Genomic DNA, 14,906 nt, shown 5'->3' with positions numbered 1-14,906 from the left:
TACAGATTAATATTAAGACGAAATAGTGAGATGTATACATGAAATTGTAGACTTTGAGAATAGAGATTTCATTAATTCTCAAGCGTCTCTGCACAATCAATCATAGAGGTATTTATGCACTAAAAAACACTACTAAAAAGATGGATTTAGTTGTGAACTTCGTCGCTAATTTGTTGCTATTTCGCTCATAGCTAACAAAAATCTATTGCTAATTTATCGCTAAATAGGATTAGCGAAAGAATTTGTTGCTTAACTATAAAAAAAAAGTTGTCCCTAGATCCTGTGTTTTTGGTAGTGAAATGCCTAACTATGAAATATGCAATTAAGGAAATAAAATATAATCTCTATAATGCTGAAAACTAAATCAGATAAGAATCTACCTAATTGGATATATATCACATGGAACAAGCTCAAGGTACCATTTGTCAACTTTTCCTTGATGAAGTGTCCATCAATTTTAATATGTTTTGTTCGGTCATATTGTTTTGCATTATGGGCTATTGGGCTATACTGATGGAAGCCTTGTTATCATAGTACAAGGATAATATATTATCTTCGTATAGTTTCAGTTCTTCTAGTAGCTTTTGTATCCACATAAGTTCACAAACATCTTGAGTGATAACTCTATACTCTACTTAAACACTTGATCTAGCAACTACACTTCGCTTCCTGCTTCTCCAAAAGATTAAGTTCCCTCGCACGAGTGTGCAATAACAGGTTGTACACCTCTTATCATCTAGAGATCCAATCATATCAACATTTGAAAATGCTTTTATATGGAGGTGACCATGTTTGGAGAAAAGAAGACCTTGTCCAAGAGTAGATTTTAAATACCGCGGAATGAAAAGAACAACTTGCATATGAGAATCACGAGGATCATGCATGAACCGACTAACCATGCTAACTCCTTATGCTATATCAGGTCTAGTCTGTGAAATATAAATTGGTCTTCCAACCAATCTCTGATATTTTTGTCTATCAACCGACCTCTTATCCCTGCTTGTAGCGTGTGGTCGCTCTCACTTGATGATCCTGCTGGCTTACGACCTAACATACAATTTTCTTCTAGAAAATCTAGAATATATTCCCCCTTAAGATTCCTTTTCCTAATCTAGACACTTCAATTCACTTAAAATATTAGAGCTTCCCTAGATCCTTGATATCAAACTCCTGAGCCCAGGGCTTTCTTAGTAAAACCATCTGTTTTTTGCCATCATCTGTCATTACTATGTCATCAACATAAATTATAAGATAGTGATCTTACCCTTGTGATATCTTATAAAGAGAGTATGATCAACATTGATTTGTTGATCATAGATTTGCTAAATATATCTAACCATGTTTTGAGAGACTGTTTTAGCCCGTATAAGGCTTTATTCAATCTACACAGCTTTTCTCGACTATTTTCCTTATCAAATTCAGGAGTAATCTCCATATAAACTTCTTCTTCCAAGTCACCATGTAAGAATTACTTTTTTACTTCAAACTATTGCAATTCACAATCAAGATTGACTGCACAAGATAACTCCAAATCTCTCTTGATAATCCATTTAATACGTTTAAGTGAATCCCTTATCTACAAGTCTGACCTTGAACCTTTCAATCGAACCATTAGCTTTATGTTCACTATGAATACCAACTTGCAGCCGACTAATTTCTTTTTCTGGTGAAGGAATGACTGATTCCCAAATCTTATTTTTGTTAGAACCTTCATTTCTTCAAGCATATCTTTTTTTTATTTAGGATCTTTGAATGCTTCCCTCCAATCCTTTGGAATAGACACAGAGAAAATGGACAAGACAAAAGCACTACAGGAGGGGCACAATGTGTCACAAGACATAAAGTTAGAAAGAGGATGTTTGGTACAAAATATGACTCATTTTCTTTGAGCAATAGGCTTATCTTAATTAGAGAAATATGTTTATCTAAATCAAGAGTTTAAACTGTGGTCCAATTAATGTCAACTCGATATCTTCCGGCATGATGGAATCAGGCAAGAACCTAATGGAAAAATGCAGGATAGTTTCTTGGACCATAGATCATTCTAATTGCATGAAACTTATTTTGCAGCTATTAACAAAGATAGACTAGATACCAAAAGTTTCGGAGATTGCAAAACCACTCGCATAATTTATTTACAACCTTGTTACTGTCCTGAAGTTTTTAAGAAACGTTTGCCCTGATGAACTTGTAAAGTCTTCAATGATATGGTAAATTTTGCCTTTTTTGTCTCTAGAAAATATTGTATCATAGAACCACTTAATTAGGATGTTTTATTCTTCTGATTGGCGTACCCCAATCCTATCTTCTACAAGTGAGGGTAAAAGAAAGTAAAAAATGGTTAATTAAGTAGCTGCCAAGATTGAGGTATGCCAATTAGAGGACTGAAACCACTTAATTAAGTATTCTTTCTAAGATATAATATTTTGATAGAGACAAAAACTGCACAATTGACGTTATCCTCATTGGGACAAGCATCTCTTAGAAGCTTTAGGACCGTAGCATGTCTGTAAATAAATTGTACCAATGTTTTTGCCTTCTTCAAAACTTCTAGTATCCAATCTATCTATGTTAATTTATGTAACATAAGTTCCATGTTATGTGAATAATCTACGTTCCAAAAAACAATTTTGTGTTTTTTCATTGGTTTCTTGCCTACTTTTATCATGTATTTAGATATCGAGTATGCAACTATTAGGACCACAGTTTCAATTGCTTATTTAGATATACCCATTTTCGTTGAGCAATAGGCATATTTGAAGCAGACAATGCTTTGTTTCTCCTTGAACATATCATCAAATCAGGTTAATCCAAATGTCCAATAGTCTCCCCAAACAACACATCCAAACACATTTTAATATTCATGTACATACCAAAGGTTAGAGGTTAAAAGTGGCACTCGGTACTAGTTCAACTGCAAATATGACCTTAGAGGGGGAATCCACTACAGGACGGGGACAAGGTGTCATGGGACACAAAGTTAGAAATAGGATGTTTGATAAAATATCTGACTCCTTTTCTTTAAGCAATAGGAATATCTTAATCAGTGAAATAGGTATATCAAAATCATGAGTTTAAACTATGGTCGAATTAATGTCAAACTCAATATCTTTCGGCATGATGGAATCCTGCAAGAAACTAATGGAAAAATGCATGATAGTTTCTTGGACCGTAGATCCTTATAATTGCATAGAACTTATTTTACAGCAATTAACAAAGATAGACTAGATACCAAAATTTTTTGAGAATACAAAATTACTCGCACAATTTATTTACAATCATGTTACTGTCCTGAAGCTTTTAAAAACGTTTGTCCGGATGAACTTGTAAAGTCTTCAAAGATAAGGTAAATCTTGCCCTTTTTGTCTCTAGAAAACATTGTATCATAGAACCACTTGGTTAGAATTTTTTTTTTCTTTTGATTGGCGTACCCCAATCTTGTTTTCTACAAGTGAGGGTCAAAAATGGTTAATTAAGTAGAATTCAAGATTGAGGTACGCCAATGAGAGGACCGAAACCACCTAATTAAGTGTTCTTTCTTGGATATAATATTTTTTAGATACAAAAACTACACAATTAACGTTTATCTTGGAAGACTTTACAAGCTCATTGGAACAAACATCTCTTAGAAGCTTTAGGAATATAGCATGTCTGTAAATAAATTGTACCAATGTTTTTGCCTTCTTCAATCCAATCTATCTTCGTTAATTTCTGTAACATAAGTTCCATGCAATGGGAATCATCTCCGTTCCAAAAAACTATTTTGTGTTTTTCCATGAGTTAGTTCCTTGCCTACTTTTATCATGTAGTTAGACATCGAGTATGCAACTATTTGGAGTACAGTTTCAGTTTCTTGTTTAGGTATACCCCTTTTCGTTGAACAACAGGTATATTTGAACCAAACAATGCTTTGTTTCTCCTTGAACATATCATCAAATCAGGTTTATCCAAATACCCAATAGTCTCCACAAAACAACACATCCAAGCACATTTTAATATTCATGTACATACAAAAGGCCAATGGTTAAAAAAGTGGCACTCGATACTAGTTTAATTGAAAATATGGCCTTAGAGGGGGAGACCACATTAGGAGGGGGGGGAAGGTGTCATGGGACACAAAGTTAGAAATAGGATGTTTGATAAAAGATCTTACTCATTTTCTTTAAGCAATAGAAATATCTTAATCAGCGCAATAGGTATATCTAAATCATGAGTTTAAATTGTGGTCCAATTAATGTCAAACTCAATATCTTCCGGCATGATGGAATAATGCAAGAAACTAATGAAAAAATGAAGGATAGTTTCTTGGACCATAGATCCTTCTAATTGCAAAAAAAAAACTTAATTTACAGCAATTAACAAAGATAGACTAGATACCAAAAGTTTTGGAGAGTGCAAATACACTCGTACAATCTATTTACTACCATGTTATTGTCCTGAAGCTTTTAAGAAACGTTTGTCCTGATGAAGTTGTAAAGTCTCCAAAGATAAGGTAATTTTTCCCCTTTTTGTCTCTAGAAAACATTGTATCATAGAACCACTTCATTAGGATGTTTTATTCAATCATGTCTTCTACAAGTGAGGGTAAAAGAAAGTAAAAAATGGTTAATTAAGCAGAAGATAAGATTGAGGTACGCCAATTCGAGGACTGTAACCGCCTAATTAAGTGTCCTTTCTAGGACATAATATTTTATAGAGACAAAAACTGCACAATTGACGTTATCTTTGAAGACTTTACAAGCTCATTGGGACAAGCATCTCTTAGAAGATTTAGGACTGTAGCATGTCTGTAAATAAATTATACCAATATTTTTGCCTTCTTCAAAACTTCTGGTATCCAATCTATCTTCGTTAATTTCTATAACATATGTTCTATGCAATGGGAATCATCTGTGTTCCAAAATACTATTTTGTGTTTTTCTATTAGTTTCTTCCCTACTTTTATCATGTAGTTAGATATCGAGTATGCAACTACTTGGACCACACTTTCAATTGCTTATTTAGGTATACCCCTATCCCTTGAGAAATAGGTCTATTTGAACGAGACAATGCTTTGTTTCTCCTTGAACATATCATTAAATCAGGTTTATCCAAATGCCCAACAGTCTCCCCAAAATAACAAATCCAAACATATTTTTATATTCATGTACATACAAAAGGTTAGAGGTTAAAAAGTGGCACTCGGTACAAGTTCAACTACAAATATGGCCTTAGAGGAGGAGACCACTATAGGAGGGGGACAAGGTGGCATGGGACCACAAAGTTAGAAATAGGATGTTTGATACAAGATTTGACTCCTTTTCATTAAGCAATAAGAATATCTTAATCAGAGCAATAGGTATATCTATATCATGAGTTTAAGTTGTGGTCCAATTAATGTCAAACTCAATATCTTTCGTCATGATGGAATCGTGCAAGAAACTAATGTAAAAATGCAGGATAGATTCTTGGACAATAAATCCTTCCAATTGCAAAGAACTTATTTTACAACAATTAACAATGATGGACTAGATGCCAAAAGTTGTGGAGGATGCAAAAACACTCTCACAATCTATTTACAACCATGTCTTTGGTGAATGCAAAAACACTTGCACAATCTATTTACAACCATGTTATTGTCGTGAAGCTTTTAAGAAACATTTGTACTGATGAACTTGTAAAGTCTTCAAAGATAAGGTAAATTTTGCCCTTTTTGTCTCTAGAAAACATTGCATCATTGAACTACTTAATTAGGATGTTTTATTCTTTTGATTGGCGTACCTCATTCTTGTATTCTACGAGTGAAGGTAAAAGAGTGTAAAAAACGGTTAATTAAGTAGAAGCCAAGATTAAGATATGCCAATTAGAGAACTGAAATCGACTAATTAAATGTTCTTTCTATGACATAATATTTTATAGAGACAAAAATGGCACAATTGACCTTATCTTTGACATAGTATTAGGCTAGAATAATTAGGAAAAAACCCAAAAGCCCTGAAGGAAAATAACTGCCGACCCCACTCACGGCCCAATCCACGGTCCGTTGGTCAGACCACGAACCGTCCTGGTTGGTTGTGGGTGAGATCACAAACCACCAATTGTGGACCCCTAACGAAGGACCATACCTACGACCCGTTAATCCATCGACGGACCGTGGACCACAACCCTAGGTCCCAATCTTGGCCTCTAATTTTCTCTAAGTCTAGGACTCACTTACGAGACCTATTTACGACTCGTGCATTGAATGACGGACCGTCCTGGTGAACCGTACAAAAGTAATGGAACCAATCATTTTTAAAAAAATCAAACTTGCCAAATACGTTAGCACCTATGGACCATTGTCCCTCCTATGGGTCGTGGGTGGCGTCGTCTGTACTGATACCAGGTCTGTGAAAAACTAAAATTTCCCGTCTTTTCGAATTCGAGATGTTACAGACACTCCCATAATTTTCACTATCTTATAAATCTCATCAACAAATTCTTTAGGGTTCTCATTAACTTTTGACCCATGAAACCCTGTGAGTATTAATGCTAGTAAAGTATCTCGCCCTTATCACCGTTTTACCCACATTTGGGTTCACTAGAGTAATGGTCTCTCTATTAGCTTGGGCCATCATAGCTTGAGTCAAAACTCTTAAAAGTTACTTCCCCTGTCAGATTAAACACTTTAATTGGAATAGGACATATATGAGAATGCCTTTGTAGACATAGCCAAAACTTCCCGAACCAATCAGATTACTCTAGCTTAAGCAAATTAGTTGCTCCGAGCAGTTCATAGTATGAAATTCTTTCTCTTGTTGAGATAGAGAATGAATAAGCTTGTTGAGAAGCACTTTTACCTCTTTTGTACCTTATCCATACAAACACAAGGGTATTAGGAACAAATACAAGTGCAATTCTGAGTAAAAGAAAAACTATATATATCATTTGATTCATATTTGATCTATGATTTGATGAAGTAATTAAGACATGGTGGGACGCTTAATCTTGAAGAACCACACAATGCTTCATTGTTGATTAAAAGCTAACTCGATAGGTTCTTAAAAGGAACCTCCGAGGGTATTTTACCATACAATTTGTTGACATAAACATTGAAATACTTGAGGGAAGTTTCTCCCTAGACATGAGAATAGTTTCCAATATATTATAAGAAAAGTCTAGAAAATTCAAACCTATCATGTTTCTATTGAGTCAGGTATAGATCCTTGCAATTTATTCTCTCAAAGAAAGGTGCCCAAAATTTGCAATCCTCCCATTTCTCTAGGAATTCAATTTGATAATTGATTCATTGATAGATCCATCTGTGTCACAGCCTTTAGATTTCCTATTTCAGAAGGTGAAGAACCAACTATGTTGTTTGATGATAAGTCAAGAACCACTAAATCTTTAAGATTTTCTAAGCTTGTAGTTATAATGTAACTCAAATTTATTGGAACCCATATGTATCTATATAGGGAAGTGACATTCCCTAAACAATTTGGAAGAGATCCTATAATTTTATTTTGACTCAAGTTAATTAATATCACCCAAATGCCGCAATTTACAAATATTATCTCTAGTAAATCCTTTAAGTTTGTCGTCACTCAAGTTGAAGCATTGAAGCTTTTGCAAGTCACCGATTGTTCTGGGAATCGATCCAACCAAGTTGTTTCTGGAAAGATCGAGGTCTAATAAGTTGCTTCAGTTTCCAACTCTATTTAGAATTCGGCCATTGATCTTGCAATTATGTGTGTAACAATGTAAGAGATGTGGAAAGGTTTCCTGAACTTTGAGAAAATGTTCATCCATGTCATTCGTTAAAATTTTGGCTCATCTATGCCATTTTCGTTTTAGAAAATGCTCATTTATGGGTTAACTGTAAACTTATTTGATTTCGCAAAACTATTTTGTCCACGTGGTGAACGATGATTCACCCACGTCATTAAGTTTATTTTATTTTAAAAATAAAATCAGCCAAATTTCTAAAAACTCATTTGAATTCTTGTTTTTTTTTTAAAAAGAAACAAATTATAATCCCACATGAAATAATCATATTTTTATTGAGCAAGTTTTCAATTTGGGTGTTTTTTTTAAAAAAAAAAATCAAATGTGTTTTTTGAAGTTTTCCTTTTCTTTTTTTTTGTAAAAAATGTGGTTGTTGAATCATCATTCACCATGTAGACAGAGTGACGTGGTTTATCAAAATCAGATGGGTTATTCGCTAATCCATAATGGAATGGATGAACCTTTTCTTAAGCGAAAATGACATAGATGAGTCAAACTTCTAATGGATGACATAGATGAGCTTTTCTCAAAATTCAGTATCATATTTGATTATTTTCCCTATATTTTATTTACACTTTCTCAATGACATTCTACAAAAACAATTCCAAATATACTAAAATATATGTAGAAAATGAACAAGCATGCGATCTAATGTAATTTTTCAATTTCCTTTATCATTATATCAACATTTTTTCTTATGTCAAGGGAATTCAATAATTTATATTTATTTTTGAGGGAAAAAATCATTTGTTCCCTAGTTAGTCTAATTTTACTTCAAACGAACTGATCAACTGAACCCCCTCGGCCCCCTTTAGTTCCGTCTCTCTCATACTCTCTATTGTATTTGATTGTCATTAATGAAATATTTATAATTTGAAATTTATTTAAATGAATAAACAGATAATTAATTTTATAAGAGCTTTTAAAGTAGTTACTCCCTTTGGTCCATTTTACATGTAGTCTAAACAAAATGAATGATTTTTACTTAATCAAGTAGGTATCAATTTCTCATATTTTGAATAAGTACTATTATTTAATCAAACACCCCTTTTACTTTCTAGGGGTTAATGATTTTTTAAGGGGTACACCAGAATATATGGATCCCAAAAAAGAGTAATTAAGACATTAATAATAAAATCAAATATTGATAAAATTTAAAGATGACAATGTTCAAATCAGGAGGAAGATGAAACAACATCAATGGCACAACCCAAGGGCCAAGCTGCTCCAACAATATAATTCTTGTATTTAATTTCATGCACCATTGTGATCTCTTGTTTGGGATTCATTCAGGTCTGTCAATTTTAGGTAAAAGAAGAAACGTTAAAAATCATGACCTAAGTCTCACGCCTCAAAAGTTAGCTATTTGAGGTAGAAGAACCCAAATTTATTGAAGTTTCACGCCATCTCCATTCAACTTACATGGAACACACGGGATCATAACAATCACCCCCACTTGAATACAAACTACCTCATAGGTCATGATTGAGCCTAGTTGATCACGACTGACACCCTTTTCAAGTCCAAACCATCACTCAGAGAATTGGCCTCGTGGGATGAACTCTGATACCATGTAACAATTTTAGGCCTAAATCATACATCAAAGCCCTAGCTACCACATGCACTAGCTCCCATCAATTCAATGTGGGACACAGAAGATCATAACAAAACATCAATTGTCAATTCAAAATTAATTAAGAATTAACTTACCAAATCCATCAACAAGCAAAGTGTACTCATATACCAAGTCCATGCATATAAAAGGTATGTTTCTCTCATCAATGTTAGGAAATACTGATTTTATGTCTTTCACTTTTGTGTTGCAAGCAAGCTTTGCATCATATAGGTATTGTATTGGTTTAGCTCTTCCAGAGGGCTTTTTGGAGTCAATTATACCAACCTGTACAAATGCACAATTAACAAAAATACAATCTTATTTTTTGAAAAAGAAATTAACAAATTAGACAATAATGTTGGTACCATAGCTGCATAGTCATAGAAGAAAGAAGAAGCATAGAGATTCTTGAATCCTTGTCCACCTCCACCATTCCAAATCCCACCAAGTGTACACTTTTTTATATATGCTTGCATGGTGTCTTAATTTTGAGTGCAAAGTGTTCCGAGACACGGAGCAAAGCTCACCACCAATGAAGCCTACTTGTTTGAATTCTTTCGATACTATTTCTATTTCTCGTAGTGTTGATCGCTCCAACTTGTTCTAGAAAGACAAAAGTCGTTGATCGGATTCTAGATTCATGATACAAAAGTCTTTGTTCAGTATCGTCTCAAGGCTAGAGGAAGTTGCTTTCATGGTGAGTTTTAAGGTAAACTATCTGAATTGTATGACAATATCATTTTTAAAGCTTAAGATGTTAGGGTAAACACACTTTATTTACTTGATTATTCTTCAACATGTCCCCTCATTCACGTATTGATCGTTCCAAGGTTGAAAAGTGGAAAAAATTGTCGGGGTGAAATTTCACTTGAAAAGAAAATTGAGGGGGCTAATTAGTAACATTTTTCTATTTTTAATTGGTTGATTCATAAAATCATGAAGAATGGAGGCTGATTTTCTTCTTCATTAGAGTTTTAATTTGAACTCATTTCGAATTGATATATTTGCATGAACAGAAAGTAAAATGATAATGCAAATTAACCCTTTACTTTATTTATCCTCAGGTAAGCATAAGAACAATGATAAAGTTATCTCTATGGACATATAAGTTATGAATAGTCGTGGAATTAGTCATTGATATTTACGCCGTGTAAGTTATCTTCATTACAAGTACCCATGGGTGTGACCCTTTTCCATATCCTGTGTGAATGTAAGATACTTCGTGCACTACCCCTTAATTATCATATAGGTTTTATGATATTTAACTTTTTTTGTCTTTGCTCTTTTGTTTGTTGTCTTGAAGTTATATGTCTGTTAACTCGTTAGAAATTCCTGATAGTGTTCCCCTCATCCCATGTAAAACATTTATATTACTTGTCTATTTAAAATCGTGTTGTTAAATCCTCTAAGGCTATAACTATTTTTAAAACAAATAAAAAGATTTTCAAGAGAATCAATTTCGTTGTAGTTATTCAATTTATATTTGTAGGAAATTCGGGCCCACCCATAAGAGGTGCTTTAAGGCCCATTCGGGTAACTAGTTAGCCCTAATAATTTCTATTTAAACACACATATGATGTGTTATTAAAAAGAGACAAACATACCACATATAAAAAGAATATAACAATCCTACACATTATTCCCTCCTCAATCAATTAGGGTTTAGGCTGCGTTATAGGGGTTGCTACTACATATTTGACAACCACCATCGAGTAGTAAAATTCAACTGCGGTTCATCCTACACTTCCGCTTCCGCTATGACAAGAACAAGTAAGTTCTCTGGATTATGTATGTCATCTAATTTGATTTAGATTAATGATGATATATAATCTTACAATATTTTAACAAGTTCACCATTTTACAGATTAATATAAAGATGAAATAGTGAGATGTATTGAAATTGTAGATTTTGAGAACAGAGATTTCATTCATTCTCAAGCTCTATGCACAATCAATCATAGAGGTATTTATGCACAAAACCAACACTAAAAAGATGGATTTACTTGTGAACTCCGTTGCTAATTTGTTGCTATTTCACTCGTAGCTAACAAAAATCTATTGCTAATTTGTCGTTAAATAGGATTAGCGAAAGATTTTGTTGCTTAGCTGTAAAAAAAATTGTCGCTAAATCCTGTGTTTTTAGTAGTGAAATGCCTAACTATGAAATATATATTTAGGGAAATAAAATATAATTTCTATAATGCTAGAAACTAAATCAGATAAGAATCTACCTAATTGGATATATGTCACATTGAACAAGCTCAAGGTATCATTGGTCATCTTTTCCTTGATGAAGTGTCGATCAATTTTAATATATTTTGTTCGCTCATATTGTTTTGCATTATGGGCTATTGTTCTATACTGATGGAAGCCTTGTTATCATAGTACAAAGATAATATATCTTCTTCGTATAATTTCAGTTCTTCTAGTAGCTTTTGTATCCACATAAGTTCACAAACATCTTGAGCCATAACTCTATACTCTGCTTCAACACTTGATCTAGCAACTACACTTCACTTCCTGCTTCTCCAAATGACTAAGTTCCCTCCCACAAGTGTGCAATAACATGTTGTACACCTCTTATCATCTAGAGATCCAACCCAATCAACATTTGAAAAAGCTTTTATACGGAGGTGACCATGTTTGGTGAAAAGAAGACCTTTTCCAAGAGTAGATTTTAAATACCGCAGAATTAAAAGAACAACTTGCATACGAGAATCACGAGGATCATGCATGAACCGACTTACCATGCTAACTCCTTATGCTATATCAGGTCTAGTATGTGAAATATAAATGAGTGTTCCAACCAATCACTAATAATTTTGTCTATCAACCGACTCTTCTATCCCTGCTTGTAGTGTGTGGTTGCTCTCACTTGATGATCCTGCTAGCTTACAACTCAACATACAATTTTCTTCTAGAAAATCTAGAATATATGTCCCCTTAAGATTCTTTTTCCTAATCTAGACACTTGAATTCACTTAAATTATTGGAGCTTCCTTAGACCCTTGATATCAAATTCCTGAACACAGAGCTTTATTAGTTGAACCATCTCTTTTTTGCCATCATCTGTCATTACTATGTGATCAACATAAAATATAAGAAGAGTGATTTTACCCTTGTGATATCTTATAAAGAGAGTATGATTAACATTGCTTTGTTGATCATAGATTTGACATATATATCTAACCATGTTACCTTTTCTTGACTCTTTTTCCTTATCAAACTCAAGAGTAATCTCCATATAAACTTCTTCTTCCAAGTCACCATGTAAGAATTACTTTTTTACCTCAAACTATTGCAATTCACAATCAAGATTGACTGCACAAAATAACTCCAAATCTCTCTTGATAATCCATTTAATACGTTTAAGTGAATTCCTTATCTATAAGGCTGACCTTGAACCTTTCAATTGAACCATTAGCTTTATGTTTCACTATGAATAACAACTTGCAGCAGGCCAATTTCTTTTGTGGTTAAGGAACGACTAATTCCCAAGTTTTATTTTTGCTAGAGCCTTGACTGCACAAGATAACTCCAAATCTCTCTTGATAAACCATTTAATACGTTTAAGTGAATCCCTTATCTACAAGGTTTGACCTTGAACCTTTCAATCGAACCATTCGCTTTATGTTTCACTATGACTACCAACTTGCAATCGACCAATTTCTTTTCTGGTGAAGGAACGACTAATTCACAAGTCTTATTTTTGCTAGAGACTTCATTTCTTCAAGCCTATCTTATTTCCACTTAGGATCTTTGAAAGCTTCCCTCCAATCTTGTGGACTAGACACAGAGAAAATGGACAAGGCAAAAGCTCTACAAGATGGACACAAGGTGTCACAAGACACAAATATAGAAATAGGATGTTTGGTACAAAATCTAACTCCTTTTATTTGAGAAATTGGCTTATCTTAATCAATTAGTGTCAAACTCGATATCTTCTTGCATGATGGAATCATGCAAGAACCTAATGGAAAAATGAAGGATAGTTTCTTGGACCGTAGATCCTTCTAATTGCATGGAACTTATTTTCCAGCAGTTAACAAAGATAGACAAGATACCAAAAGTTTCAGAGAACGCAAAAACACTCGCACAATTTATTTACAACCATGTTGTTGTTCTAAAGTTTTTATGAAACTTCTGTCCCGATGAACTTGTAAAGTCTTAAACATAAGGTAATTTTTTCCTTTTTTATCTCTAGAAAACACTGTGTCATAGAACCACTTAATTAAGATGTTTTATTCTTCTGATTGGCGTACCCCAATCCTGTCTTCTACAAGTGAGAAGAGAAAGTAAAAAATGATTAGTTAAGTAGAAGCCAAGATTAAGGTACGCAATTAGAGGACTGAAACCGCCTAATTAAGTGTTCTTCATAGGATATAATATTTCATAGAGACAAAAACTGCACAATTGACGTTATCTTTGAAGACTTTACAAGGTCATTCGGACAAGCATCCCTTAGAAGCTTTAGGACTGTAGCATGTCTGTAAATTAATTATACAGTACCAATGTTTTTGCCTTCTTCAAAGCTTCCGGTATCCAATCTATCTATGTTAATTTCTATAACATAAGTTCAATGCGATGGGAATAATTTACATTCCAAAAAAATATTTTGTGTTTTTCCATTGGTTTCTTGCCTACTTTTATCATGTAGTTAGATATCGAGAAGGCAACTATTAGGAACACAGTTTCAATTGTTAATTTAGATATACCCCTTTTCGTTGAGCAATATGTATATTTAAACTAGACAATGCTTTGTTTCTCCTTGAACATATCATAAAATAGGGTTTATCCAAATGTCCAATAGTCTCCCCAAACAACACATCCAAACACATTTTAATATTCATGTACATACCAAAGGTTAGAGGTTAAAAAAGTGGCACTCGGTAATAGTTCAACTGCATATATGACTGTCATGCCCCGAGCCTACATCATGGGTGGGACCGGCACTCGGAGACCATCACTAGCCACAAGTGAACCCTTGGCCTGGCTTTCTTAACTCAGCGGAAACCTAACCCAAGAGAATAACTCAATGCAAAGAAAGGTCATAAAGCAACCCATCTGATAAAAATCTGGCCAACAAGCAACTCGAGTCTCAAAATAGAATATTTATATATATACATAGATGAGAGACTCAAATACTAACTGACTGACTGTCTATGAACCTCTATAACGTTGAGATGGATGTCGGGACAGACCCCACAACATCCTAATAAAACAAAACTAGGAACACAAAACAACAGAGTTCTCTGGAAAGCAAGGAGGCTCACCACTGACTCTGGAGTGCTCAGCTGGATCAACGGCGTGCTGGATGCTGATCCTAGGTACCTGCGTCTGCATTATCACAAGATGCAGACCAACTGACGTCAGTACATTGAATGTACGAGTATGCGAGCTGGGAAGCTAACCACAATTAAAGCTTGGAAAGAGTACACGAGGACACTTACCTTGGCTCTGTTCAACTCATGAATAACTGAACTCAATATATAAAGCAATAAGACACATGCAATATATAAAGCTTGTAAAACTATTTAAAACATGACGT

The 14,906-nt window shown here is 34.0% G+C and overlaps 1 pseudogene; it reads right to left on the bottom strand.

The window, feature by feature from the left end:
• Positions 1–8,918: 8,918 nt before the first annotated feature.
• LOC102588325 (apyrase-like) overlaps positions 8,919–14,906 on the bottom strand; it is a 68,223-nt pseudogene continuing 62,235 nt past the window's right edge.

This window comes from Solanum tuberosum, unplaced genomic scaffold, assembly GCF_000226075.1.
Source record: "Solanum tuberosum cultivar DM 1-3 516 R44 unplaced genomic scaffold, SolTub_3.0 scf00448, whole genome shotgun sequence".
Classification (NCBI taxonomy): domain Eukaryota; kingdom Viridiplantae; phylum Streptophyta; class Magnoliopsida; order Solanales; family Solanaceae; genus Solanum; species Solanum tuberosum.
This window is presented reverse-complemented; position numbering and strand designations above follow the sequence as displayed.